Below are 14,895 nucleotides of genomic sequence, written 5' to 3' on the forward strand. Positions count from 1 at the left end.
AACTCTATTCAGTTAAAATAATTTTTTATTCATAATTACATCCAGGAGTTAGACTTAATTTAGCTTGTTGTTACTTGGAATACTGTTTTTTTCTCATCGAAAATTTAATCTAGAAGTAATTATTGAGTCTAGAAAGAATTATTTGACTGGTTGATTATTTTTTGTATCAAATTTCCCTTATTGTTGTTGATGATATTATTGATTTAAAATATTTATTTCTGCCATCAATGACCCTATAGTTTCCAAAGTAAGATTAAAAAAAAATTATCTGTAACTTTCAGAAGCCCTCAATCAGCTAAAAACAATCCGATAATCACTCATAATTGTGAATCACTGATAACTGTGGATTTTGCGGTGTCCTATTGCGCCACTAATGATTACAAACTCCATCATCGCTGGTGCATCACCAATAATTTAATGAATTTTCTCTTATTTTGCAACTCTTGCTAATTCTACAGTGATATTTGCCTTAAATCCATCCACATTCGTCCCATGAATCATCACAAAAAAAATTTCAAGAAACTAAAAATGAAGTAGCTAGAGAGAAAGTGATTGTGATCGAAATAATCTAGTGTATTGGTAATATGAATAATTAATAAGCAAAAAGATATTTTTAATTCTCTAGCGAATTTCACAGGTCGATTCACCTCGACGTTAGCCTGCGGTTGTGTACGCTTAGAGCAAGTAATCACGAGAAGAGCAACAAGATGCTTACGTCAGTTCAATCGTGACGAGCTCCACCCTGCGTTACCGGGCACTCGATTTGTTCGTACTGCCATTATTACCCTATTAAATCTTGCATAACAGTAACAGTGAGCCAAGTAAATTATTACACGTTGCTATCAGATTAGAAAAAGGAAGGGTTAAATATACTGTCAAGGGAAATTTGCTTATGACGGTGATGAACTAGAGAGATGTGTGCTGATTAGTATGTTTTTAATAATACTTCAATATTGAGGTCACTCTTAATTACTTTTCAGCATAATTTTATTGATGGAAGTGAACGATATTGGCGTATTTAAGGTGTAACGATTTGTATACTTTTTTCCTAAATTCCTAAATAGTCATTGAATCATCCAGACATACGTACGTACGTACGAATTTCAATAATTCAAAAATTAATTCTATTACAATAAGTTTTTATTGGAAATTCAATAAAGTTTTATTGATAAAAAAAATGAAAATAATTTTTTTCTTGGCCAATAATTATCCAAATTAATCCACAAGATAGTGAGTGTGAACAAAGAGGTATTTTTCGAAAACCTGACGTTACAAATATATATTTTTTTATCTGTGCAATCACGTCTTAAAAAGGTGGTACTCGTTTTTACACCGTCACTCCATTCACAGGACAATTATCCAGGCAAAGCGTGGCGAAAGTTAGTGCCCAATAGGCGTCCCGAATCTAGTGACAGGTTTCATTGTTGTTGGACTCGTGTAACATCTTTTAAATGCGTCCAAACACACCAACTTTTCAGTGTCTTTTTTGTTGTGTTCATTGCGATGATTCGAGTTGCAAAGAATAAGAACGAGGCGTGTTATAGACCCCGCGGAAGAGTCGATACAAATCGATTATCTTTGGAGACTCAGTTTCGCTCGGTTGGATACTGAAAAGAAGACAATTCGTTCTTATATAGTTCCGTTGACCTCAACAACCGCATGTCTTTTGGCTTATGCTTGGCCTGCTTTTTTTTATTTCACCATTATTTCAAGTATCTACATCTCAATTTCATTCATTTATTGATTCTCTTGAAAATTATTTTGGAATATCAGTAAACATCCTGATATCATTTTCATGCTTACCTTTATTCTATAAAAAAAACTTGAAGAAAAATTATTATTGTCTTCTTGGGTTGTTTGATATGATGCAATTCTATTAGGTAAATAACAAAATCTGGCTGTTCTCAAGCTCAAAGAATTGTTTTTTTCTAAATAGAAGAATTCTCTTACATATTGAGTCGCGCGCGTGACACTCGGCGGTCCTACAGGACGAATAAGGAGGAAAAGGCGCCACACGACCTCGCGCAATGCCGACTGGTCAGGTAATTTGTTCAAGATGGGTCATTACTGGACAGCTCGTGAGCTCTTGCAAGCGTGCACGTTAAACTCTTTCTTTCTTCTTTATTCTTATATCTTGGACTCATCGTCTTGTGTTGTCGTGGCGCCGGGAGGGACGTCAAGAGAAAGCGCAAGGCCCGTTGACCTCACAATGAACCTTGGCTGTCAAAATAACCGCATGCTCCAGGGCTTTGGGAATTCTCCGAAAATATTTTTCAAACTATCCATGTATTTTATATATACACATAACGATTTTTATACATACACATTTATGCGTGTACCATATATCGCGCGACGTAAATCAAATTACCTTGAGCAGTTTTAATTAATTCGCTGTGATCCCGGAAATTCAATCAGCTTGCCATGTTCTACAGACTACGGTTTAATTAATCAATTTGCATCCAGACATTTTTCGACAGTGAAACAGTACGACTGTCTTATTTTTTATTTTTTCTTTTACTTTAATTATAATTTTTTTTTTTTTTACTTTTCCTTGCTAAATTCACCCACGCTAGACTCTTGGCGTATTCTCGTGACTTTTAAAAGTTTTCATTGAAAAAAAAAATTCAAGTGTTTAGTAATAAGAAATTTAAAGTATTTAGTTTTTAAACACTTGGATATTTAGTAATTTATTTTGGCAGTGTAGTCTTTAAATTAACATTCCTCATAACTAGTAATAAAAAACACATTGGCCCTAATTATGGTCACAACATTTATTCCGGGATCCATATTTCGGTCATAAATGTGCCACGATTAAAATAAATGAGCAAAAAGCAGCTCACTAGAAATTCTGTTTGCGACTTTAATAGTAAAATATACGAATAATTATTTTCGGATAATATAAAATTTGCAATCAAGTGGATTATTGAGAGGATATAAAATGATACCGTAGATTATCATCATTTCTTTTTATCACCTGGAGATATAATCAAAAAATAAATAGAGACTGAGATTTCGTGTCGTTGGATATATACTCGCGCTGTGTTTCGATGGGATCATCAGACGCCCACGCAAGCATGCAGAGCACTCGAGAGGATTACAGGTGCGGCAACCAGTATCTCCGGATACAAAACTCGCGTGCTTTTCAGCTCTTTTAGTCAAGTATATATATTTATTCGTAATGTTTATTTCGACCTCGTCCCTGATAAAAATTGTTTACAGATATTTTTGAAATCCGGTGCACAAATTAATTATACTTAACTGTAAGCATAATAAATATTTTCTACTTTTACTTTTATTAATTAAACATCAGTTTTGTTTATTTATATCTACCTATTAGCATTTCAGTTTTCAGTTTCGATTATTTTTGCTCTATTTTTTTTAATTATTCACATCGTAAACTCATCATTATGCTTGTAATTTATTTTTCCAATTTTAAATGTTCATGAATAAATGTATTCTTTTATTTATTCATAATTATTACTTACTACTAGTAAATATTCTTTAATTATTAAAATTTTGCTGAAAAAAATTTATTTGAATGCTGAAAAAAATAACTGATGAGCTTTGTTGAATAAATAAGTTATTTATTATTCAATGAAGTAATTGGGATTAAAATTAGGTGATTATTTAGATTTAATATATAAATTATTATAAAATTAAATTTTATTACGGGTTAAAAATCTAACATTGAATAAACCCACCCACCTGAAGCTCATTAGAGAGGCTGACATCATTATTTCTCACAATTTATGGACCGTTCTTATACAAATCTCCAGTGTATTTTTTTCTCTCGTGTACATTAAGCATTTTCTTATTCTATCACATCCACTTGTGGCTGTTATTCACCGCTAGTCAGGATTTTACGCGTTTCGTGAATATCGACATGCACGCGAAGCGAAACCACTTATTGCTAAAAAATATTGCAGCGTGTGAGATGCAGAAAACGACGTATATGTTAGCAGAGCAATTACTGCCTTATAAATTTAACCCTCTAACATCTTCCTTTAAGTAAATTATTGTTTAATTAACTCTATATATAATACAATTTTCACTTTGGATATAAATAAGCCACTGCTCTTTGCATAAATTAAAACCACATTTTTATTTTAATATCACTAATTTTTAAAAAATTATTATTATTATTTAAATAAAAAAACTTTTCGAGGCTTTTCTTCATGATAACTGTTTATGAATTTTTTTCAAGTCTTTGTTGTTGTTTCAAAAAACTTTTAGTGAAGAATTTAAGATGAGTAATTGCAAAATCTATAAGACATTGTTTTTTACTTTTCATTTTTATCATAAATTTGAGCATAATAATTTTTTAAACAAAATCGCAATGAAAAGTTTGACGAAATGCGTTACTCTAAATGCATGTATGAAGTAAATTTATTCATACCACATGAAAATTTTTTCGTGTACTACACATGTAGTAAATGTTGCGAAAAAAATAAGCAAAAAGTGAATATTTTTATCGTGAGTACATAATTTTATAAGCTTCTTTCGTTGTCTGTCTCCTTGCATGCCATTACTCGAGAGTAGGTGGGATAATGGCAGGCATAAATTAAAATTTCGTTTGCGATAGTATTTAAGTATATATACTTTTATGCATGCACATGTATATGCATGTCTATACAGCAAACAGGTGACTTACGACCTGGAATTAAGTAATTCGTGATAGATTACTCGAATGTAACACGAGTTTATTACACGCCAAAAGTCAATTTAAAACAAAAAAAAATCTATTATTAGCCGAAAAATGGCTCTGATTTACTTCATAAAGTAAAAAAACACACCTCAGGCGTTTAAAAATGTTGAAAAAGATATTATTAAATAAACAAAAGATTGATAAATAAATGAAAAATATGCTGACCTACCGATTGATTTTGAAATAAAATCCATGACAAAATGAAAAATTATTCAATATTTAAATGACAGTTTAATATATTTATATACATATTTATTTGTACATACATGTATAGGAATAAGTATATACAATTCGACGCGACGGTTTATGGAAATTTAGTATGGAACGAGTCCTCAATACACAATGATCTGATGGGTCGATTGATACAATCGGTCTATGTCAACCGGCACCTGTACAAGAGAGGGAAAAAAAGTAGTAAAGTTCAGTGGCCGCGAGCATCTTTAAAATATATGGAAAAATTGCTTGATTCCTGATAAGCTTAGGTCATACAAGAGGGTTACACATGAATTTTTATTTATTTTCTTGTTATGTTAATCGATCGATTTTAAATCCGAGACCGTTTGTTGTAGTGAATACATTTTTTTTTTCTAACTTATTTCTTTTGTTTGGGGTCTCATCATAATACTATTATTTACCTTTAAAAAAAAATTTAACTTACCACAATATTTTCCTTTTTAAATTAATAAAGTTTTTTGAGAAAAAATAATGCACCTATGAGGACATCAATTGATTAAGCAGTTTATAAATAATCGTTGAATGATTGAAAATGATTCAATTTTAATCATTTGGGATTGATTTTAAAGCTCTATTTTGAATATATACTGTTGAAAAAGTATTGCCACAACTCAAATTTTAAAAATAAAAATTTAAAAAGAAGGGGTAAAAATCAATAAAAATAATACCTTTACGGTTAACCTTAAAAAAATAAATTTTTTCGATAAAATTTAGGGATATCTTTCGAAAGCTCACATTTTGAGCTTTAAAATGCTTCTTTAAAAACCTAATTACGATTATTATTTACAAAGATATAATTTTTTAAAAAAAAAGCTTTACTTTTAATTGTTACCTATCAACTATAAAAATTCTATTACGTAAATAATTTTTTTTTTTATTATAACCGTTATATATTTTTTATATACAATAAAACATTTGTCGCTCTGAATAACTCAACGAAGTACGTGAAATCATTAATATAGTAATAATAGTAACAGTAATAAGTAATTCCCACAGATCGAAGCGTGTGAAAAGTACTGAAGAAACTGGATAGTCTACAAATATCTGTTTATTTATAATTATAATTATAGTGAAATAAAAATCCAAATAGCCAGTGATCTTTAGTAATTTAAAAAAATTGAAAATAAATTACATCAGCTAAAGTATGTATTAATAAATAGATTAATATGATTTAAATTATTTTCATTTAATTCTTATTAATTAATAATTAATATTTCATAAAATTCAATTATTTTATCTATCGCTCATTCATTACACGTTATATCACTATTATTACTAACTTAGTTTCAATTTATATTTTACTAAAAATTTATCAACAATAAAAAATTATTAAATAAGGTTGAATTAATGAATTTTAAAATAAATATTGGCTTGATTGTTGACAACGATCATTGTGAATTATAAACTTGTTAAACAGCAAGTGCGAGAATTTATTTCGTGTTAAATAATATATTTTTTCATAATTTTACACATGAATAATTCTGTGTGCATATAAAAGACGAGGCAGTCGAACGACGACGTCTTGGTGGATCTCGTTGTACATCCTCCTCGTCCTTCGACATCCCAGCGTGGATCGCGTGGTCGTCCAGTGGCATGGTCATGCAAATCCTTCGAGGTGTGCCGGCCAAGACGCGAATAAACCTGTCTTGCTGTCAGGCTTTCGAAAAAGTTAAAACCATGAGCGAGGGAGAGAGAAAGAGAGATAGAAAACTAAATCTCTGTCGCGTCTCTGATATTCTGGCTTCCCTTTTATATTTTACATTCATTCGTATGATATCCTTGTAGTTTGGTACACGCACCTTGGTGTTATTTTTAAAAAAATTAATCACCATTTACACCACTAGTCTCTTTATTAAATTCTATCTCTTTCCTTTCCTCTACGTTGGCAATGACAAGAAATCTCTAGAAGAATATTGTTTACGTTGAGGATGGTTCTGTATTTAATCAAGTTCAACGTGTGTTATAAAATTGAAAAATAACATCTGCCCTTATGCTAAGAGCGGAAATAGTGCGGGGCTGCACCAGCAGTTTCCGCTATCAAGTGTCAATTTACAAGTCTTTAGAGTTTAAATACACTTGCCTCTGAGTGCTCTGCATACTTTAAATATATTTCCTTCTCTGAATAAGGCTTTAATATTTCCTTTCGCATACCGAAATAAAGAAAAATAAATTCAGCCGTATTATCCAGCAATAAAAGCATAAATGATAAATATGTTCTGAATCAAAGCTTGTGTATTTGATCAAATGTCAACTTTAATCACAAGTATTAAGCATTATAAAATAAATTTGATTTTTTTTAGCAAGAGACGAAGGAGATATTGATCAAGCATCTAGTGACATGTCTAGAGCAGTAGAGGAAGTGCTTGAGAAACATTAAATCATGTTTCGAAGATAGTTAGATGCTATTACAGAGTCTAAGAGGCATAGTTGAAGATCAGAATGCATCAGTGCCGATAAGGATAATCGAACGTTGACAAAGGATCCTATCTGTAATCGGTTCGAAACGCACTGCATGCCGCATACCAAAACAACTGCATAAATGCATTCGCATACTTGGCTACCTGCTTCAGTTTGGTTCTTGGTGGGCTGATAAATATTGCTCCAGTCCTTTATCTCGTGTAAACAAGGTAGAGTTACAATTAAAAAATTCTTTCTGTTATAAATAACACTTGGTGATATTGAAACTCATCCTTTATTATTGTAATCAATTTTTTTCAGTCTTTCAGGTGATTATATTTATTGATAAACAGAGAAAGAAATTTCGTTCTTTGGAGATGCATCAAGGGTTTAGGAAGAAAAAATTTGTCGTGGTTAGAAATGTGCGGAACTTCATCATCTACACCTGGGAGACTCTTTTTACTATCAAGTGGAAGACTACCAAATGGAAATAAACTAAAAAATATCACAAGAAGTACAGTAAACAACTACATGTGTACTCTAATTTCATCCTCACGCGACTTGTCGTGTTCTGTATATTATTTTTCTTGCATCAAAAGTTAGTATAACATTCTAATTATTTGTTCATTAAATCTTTATTCAACTAGACTTAATAACAACAGTAATGTTCATAAAGAATACATTTTTTTTAGCAAAAAAAAGTTGGAGAACGATACTAAATGAATAATAATCAGTATGTCAAAGATCCTTCTATTATACCAAAGATACACACAGAGAAATATTTTCATGACACAAAATGCACTTGAGACTGATAAATGGTAAAGAGACGGAATGAGACAGAGATGCAGTAGAGATAAAATAATACGCCGATGGTTCTGTAATCAATTTTTCTCCAGGTGCAATGCAGGAGTCTCGTCAACTTCCTCTCCCATACTGTGCATTAACGACAGTGTCGATGAATTGGTCCCGAGCTGTATTTTATTGCTCGAAAGAACATCTAGACAGACATAAGTAAACATTTTATGTTAAATAAATTATTTATTTCAAATAATTAAACAGTTTAAAAATGAATAATTTTTCATTTTACTTTCATTATCATCATTATCAGCTAATTTCTAATACTATTTCATAAGTTTTATAGCTGCAGGATGTAGAATGTCTTGGAACAATGACCAAAAAAAAAGAAAGATCAAATTTTCCTAGTGACTGTACAAGTTAAATAATGATCTCATTTATTTTTAATCTAATTTTTGAGGGCAATGAGAAGCCTTACATATAAGATAGATCCAAAGCGACAATGTTACAGGGTTCGCTGGCCGATTACGTCTGGAATCATTCAGGTGGCTAGGTGAGTTGATGAAAGAGAGATAGATAGAGAGAAAGAGAGAGAGAGAGAGAGAAAGAGATCAACAAGCTGGGATGGGCCGCAGTCACGTGTATATAAGTGACGCAGTTTTACCTTAGAACCAAGTGTTCCATGTTGACAAGCTGGACAATCAACGTGCGGTACTGTGGCAGACGTACGGAACTGGATGTGGAAAAAGTTCACAAGCCACTAGACGTCAACCGTCATAACGTGTTTGCGTTTTACTCCATACTCATTCATTCAGGCCGCCCAACTTGAAATTTATTCCCGTCAGATCCTGCTAGAATATAGTGAACTAGCTGTTAGGTATTCTATGTCAATCAATTCGTATTTTATTAATATATCGACAGTATTGATAGAAAAATTACTGCACTTTTTTTTCAATAAATTGAAATTTAATAATTTTTATCCAACTAATGATAGGCAGTCGTTGTTAGAACGTTTTTTTTCATCATGATAGTACAGTGGGTATATTTATAAGTTAATTTTGCCAGCACGCGTAGGCTGTACATACATTAAGTGTCTTTTATTCCTATACAGATTTTAAATGAAGTTAATGACGTTGATGATCTTTGCGAAAAGCTCGAGAGATCAGTCTTTCTATACTATTTTGTCTGTAATGAAAAGGCACAATTATAAGTCTCGTCAGTTATAATTGTCCATTCAATGTGTTTTGTTGTCTACACATTATTTTTTTCCTGTTAAAATTGGATAAGTTATTTTATCCTTGTATGATCCATGAAAATGAAATAAAGATTGACGATTAATCACTCGGAAACTTAGGCGACACGTGTTCATATACATCTAGGATTAACTAAAGGACTGTGAATAGCACTACGAAAGTGGCACTTTCATTAGATTAATTATGACTTATTAACTCATGTCTTATCCATCAGATAAAAAAGATTTTTAACCAAGTTATGAGATGTAGATTGAAGATGTTAAAAAGAGTAAGTGTAACATTAAACTTATCTTAAGAATTTTGTTGCTCTGAATTGAAATCAAACTCCATCATGATTGTTCCTAATCTTCAGGTCTATTCAAATGAATCACAAAAAAAGGTTAACGTTTTTGAAAACTCACTGAAGGGACGTAAAAATGATAACCTGTTGAAACATAAATTGGTAAAAATTGATATTTGATTAGGTCAAGGCAACATGTCTAGACTCTAGACTCATAGTTAAGTACAGGTGAGTGAAAGAATGAACCTTCTATTCCAGTTTATTAGTAGGTATACACCACAGTTAAATCGATATACATATATATATATATATATATATATTTATATTAAAAACAACATGAAACTGGTCTGAGAAATGCTTGCATCATGATCATCCAGACACTCTCCTTGTAACTTGAAATCATATCGTCCTTTCCCTCCGGTGTGAAAAAGTATATACCGATGCGCATAACAAATCGATAATCTTCACCTTGGATCCTTATCCCGATTTTCCTCGCACTTTGCGCGTATTATTGAGTCATGTAATCGTATTATTCAATGCTAGAGGATCAGGGTATGTCTCTTCTGCACTCTAAATCTCATTATTTCGTACCAGTAGTGGACTATTGATTATCATTACCATCCTTATGGAAATTTTTTTACAGTTATTGACTTTAATTTCTTCCTCACCAAGTGAATGATCTTCATCATTACCCTGCATCTATTCATTTCCATTAATAAAATTATTTGTTAATACAAGAGCATAAAATAGTCAAAGTATCAAATTCTAAAAGTGCTTCTGACGAGCACTGGAGATATAATTTCTCGTAGGATATTTTTTTGAAAGGTATGTTTTCAAATGACGTTGTTAAGTGATGTAAAGTTGCTTTCAAATCGTCAGAATCAAGATTGAATAATATCCACAATTAATCTTAGGAGATCAATTGAAAAAGGTGGAAGTTAAAATAGTTAAAAGTCATCGAGAAGGCGAAGCAATGTGAGAGGAAAAAGTGTACTACTCTCTACTACACACTCGACATCGAGAAGCTATTTCAACTTATTAACTTTTTGATCATCTCATCACCAAAAAGGTTATTTCTTCCATCAATCTTCTTTACTATTATCTATCACACCACGTTACATTGTCTGCATATCAGTAAATAGTTAATGTGACGTCATATTTCTCGACAACCCGTTAGTAAATATTTTTTTTCATAAACGAATCATCCTGATGTTGACCCGGCAGCAAGATTTAGCACCTTATTTGCTTTTATTTCAACTTTTTGATCAATTTCTCGTGGTTCAGCTCCGACCCTTCCTTCATATCTCAGCCAGAGCGTGTCTTGTTTCTCAAGGATTTTAGCCGATGGCGACGTGACACTGTTATACCCGATGCGGTTGGAGAGGAGGAAATATACACGGTATCTGAATATGCTCAGTAATGTTGCCTCTGTTCCCTTACAGGAATCCATTACGCGTACCAGTCTACCACGAATAAATTTCCATAATATTTGGCAGGTTGACACGCCTCGCAAACGAATGCTGACCCTCTTGCTCTTTTATTTAGTCAGCTTTAATTTTTACTTCATTATCATCCTCTGTTAGATTAATATTATCATTATAATTATAATTACAGTGTCGAAAGTCTTGGATAAAAATGTTCGAGGGCTCATGAGAAACTTATTCATGGAGATAAATAAATTGGAATGCAGTCATTTATATTGTACATAAATTGCTAAAATGGGATGACTTTGGTGGGGTATCAATGGCTCAGTTGAAAAATGTTTAGGTTATCAAGCTCATCACTCTTTTAATGTCGAAGTTGAAGTCCTAAGTAAGATCAAATGCGGTGGGAAGTTTGTTATAATTTTTCTTGATGATTTAAACTCTTATCAATCAATTGATCAGTTACTTTATAGTATCATAGTGAGCTACAATGATTTTTCTCTAGCTATATTCTACAAAGTGTCATATCATCAATACAAAATAGAAAACAAATGAATGAAATAATCATTTCGATACGATAACATCTAATTTATCACCTTAATACAAGATGTCAGTCAGGTTATTCAAACACTTTATCTTATTCTTCTTCATTTCAACATAAAGACCTGTGGAGATCGAAATTTGGCTGACTTTGAAAGCTCATAGCTCATGGTCAAACATCATCTTGAAATTACCACTGGAATGTAATCATCATGAAAACAACATGTTTTTCTCTTTTTTAAGTTTATTTTTTTTTCTTAGCATGTTTGCTGATGAAATTCTTTTATTTTCGATTTGAAACTTTGGAATCGGTCGTTTTCTCATCTTCAAGATGCAGTCGTCTTTGTTGTATTTTTATCACTTCTAATATCCTTGCAATGTTACAAGTTATGACGTAGTTATCAGAAATTCTTATAGAGGAATAAAATTCTTGGTGAATGTATTTGTGGAGAATTAAAAGTAAAAATTATTCTTCGTGGTAAAATTGTGTAAATTATTTAAAAGAAACTTGTTGTTTTGCAAATACTAAAAATGACTGTTGAGCTATGTAATTATTTACTGGAATATATGCGTGCTAAAATCAGGTAAAACGCCTATGCTTCACTCATTATGATTCATTATTAGGTCTTTTGTGAACTGCAATCCGGTTCTGTTGTGAGCTACTCTGTCCCTTTTTCTGTAGCCGCTAGGCGCGGTCAGACACCTGTAGAGCGGGTGGGCAGCAACGAAAATTAAAGAATAAAAATGATGAAATAAAACGTCCTCTTATGGTCGTTGTTCGGTTTTTGCCTGAGTCGCGTCTGCAGTCTCTCTACTTGGAGTGCGGAGGTGGAGACGAAGATGTGCCGACGAGAGTTTCGGAGAATCAGCGAGAGAGAACCAGCCAAAGAGGACTGGAAACGGGCCCCAAGGGTCTATATACTTCTACACATAGTGTGGGTGAACACTCGCTGAGGTCAATCGAGTTCAACTTCAGACCACACTTTTGTCTCCAGTTATTTCTTTCGTCTATTTTTTCTCAATTATTTGAATATTTTTACATCAATCTGTCCTATATCTATTCTATTTTCATAAAATAATCTACCAACTAATTCCATAATTTATTTCTTCCTAGAAATAATGGAAGAGAAAACTGTTTTACCTCATCAAGTGATGTTGAACGATTTTCCTATCATAAAAAAGCTCTGTATCCTGGTAAAAAATGATCCAATTTTCATCACCCATAGCTCATTTTAAAGCTTAAGATCTCTACTTTAATGTCTTTATAGTAAAAAAAAAAATGTAATCTCTGCACCCTAAATAAATTAAATAATTTTTTTTTATTTTCATGATTTCAAAGTGAAGATTATGAGCTTTAAAATAAGTTATGATTAATGAAGATTCAATGATTTTTCACGGAGCTGCAATTTCTCAAAGATAAACTGGATAAAGAAACCTTCTCTACCGAAGAATCTTATTTTTAAGTTCATTTAAAACGATTTATCGACACTAATAAATAGGCAAAGAGTATAAGCAAACTATGAAAAAGTAAAAACAAATAAATAATTGACATTAATGACTCACCAGTTAGATGATGAGGCTCGTTAAATCCCAGTTGAAGAGCGCTAACTCTGGCCCAATTAGCATACAGCAGCGTAGATACATGGAGAATACACCTGCTACTGCTTCACTCAAGTCTCTGTTAAGCTGGCGTTAACCAACAGCAGGTGCTTCACCTGTTCTCTCTTCGCTCCAACGGATATGTATAACATATCGTCACCATATTATCCTATACCTTGATGTGCTTCATCTGGAATCAAATTATTTTGACTACTTGCAAGATCAATGAGTCCACCATTTCATGAATTCTTCAATCTTGTCAAAAAACAATTAAATTTAGCCTAAAGTCGCATTATTTATGTAGTATAAAAAATAATGCTGGTTAATTCGTTAAAGAGATATTATCGAGTACGAATTAGCCACAGGATACGGAATATGAAATTAGGTAAACCTTATATTCTTCTACACAAGATGTTAAGAGGCTCGAGGACGCGAATATAACGAGGGCACAAATCAAAAGAACAGGACTCTCTTCTTTCAAGTATATATGGAAGAGTAAGAGAGAGATTATTTGCCTCTTGGCGAATGGGACTTGCGCGTCCTTCGGTTGGTTAACTGGCCGACAACAAATTGGCATGGATTCTGTAGAGTATATATCGCCAAGAATTGATCGCCAGAGGCCGCTTAGCGATATATGTGCAACTTGAGAGCTGATTTCTGAACTGAAAAATCATTATATAAACGCGGATATGTGCGTCCTCAAGGTCATCCTTCTTTTTCATCCCACTTCTACTCCGTCTTCAACATCACCCATTTGTTTTATGATAGTATAATTCATTGGTTCAACACAGAATCCGTGTTTGAAGTGAGAGTTTTATTTTATTAAACCAAATTCTAGTGTGTCTGTTGGTGAAAGAGGGTGAGATCATTAAAAATATATCTCTCTAACGTTAATGTATCGTTATGTGGTCACCCTATATAAGGTCATTTGTCCAGCACAAAGATAGCGCAACAGCACCGGATTTGGTAGCTAGACTACTGATGGCGAACCGATTTCATTGCGCACCTGTGCACTGTCGTGGGAGAACACGAGACTGAGAAGGAGAATACTAATGCAGTAAAAGGGGTGAATGCGAGACGAAACGAGATTCATTCGCTTGGAGAGAAAATAATGTAAATGGTGTACTGCTGGCTGTTGTTGTTACAAAAATAATCTGGAAAAAATATTAATACCAACCAGCGACATATTTATTGTTCACATAAGAATACATAAGGTATTATAGTTGATGCTGTGAGTTATATACGTATATAGAGAGAATTGTTTCTATTCAATCGGCTTGGATTATACAACAGTACGCAAGTCATTCGGTGAGTAAGAATGTTGAATAAATTTTTAAAAATTTCGGAAATAGACAATGGAATGAAAATAAGGAACACTGTGATACTCATAGATATCAATGAGACACTGATGGAGTAATTTGCTCAATAAAATCATTTTTAAACCAACTTCTACTCCGATATTATTTTTCAATATAATATTTATAAAAAAAAAAATACTATATAAAGTTATTTTATATTTATCGAATATTATCATAGGAATGATCATTTAATTAATTAAAACGATTAACAATAACTTTCTGCAAAATTTTAAGAAAAACTCATAAAAATGATAATTAAATTATTTAAACAAAAAAAAAAAAAAGATGCGGTTTAATTAATGTTGCATAA

At 32.2% G+C, this 14,895-nt stretch overlaps 1 long non-coding RNA gene across 1 annotated transcript in view; it reads right to left on the reverse strand.

Annotated features, from left to right (window-relative positions):
* The window catches only part of LOC118075147 (uncharacterized), a 31,986-nt gene that overhangs the window by 1,980 nt on the left and 15,111 nt on the right, over window positions 1-14,895 (reverse strand). Inside the window, exon 2 of the long non-coding RNA XR_004691276.1 lies at window positions 13,192-13,417. This is a non-coding gene — a long non-coding RNA (uncharacterized lncRNA). The remainder of the gene's footprint in view (window positions 1-13,191; window positions 13,418-14,895) is intronic.

Source organism: Chelonus insularis, unplaced genomic scaffold (assembly GCF_013357705.1).
Source record: "Chelonus insularis isolate UGA/USDA-ARS -01 unplaced genomic scaffold, ASM1335770v1 contig_146_pilon, whole genome shotgun sequence".
Lineage (NCBI taxonomy): Eukaryota > Metazoa > Arthropoda > Insecta > Hymenoptera > Braconidae > Chelonus > Chelonus insularis.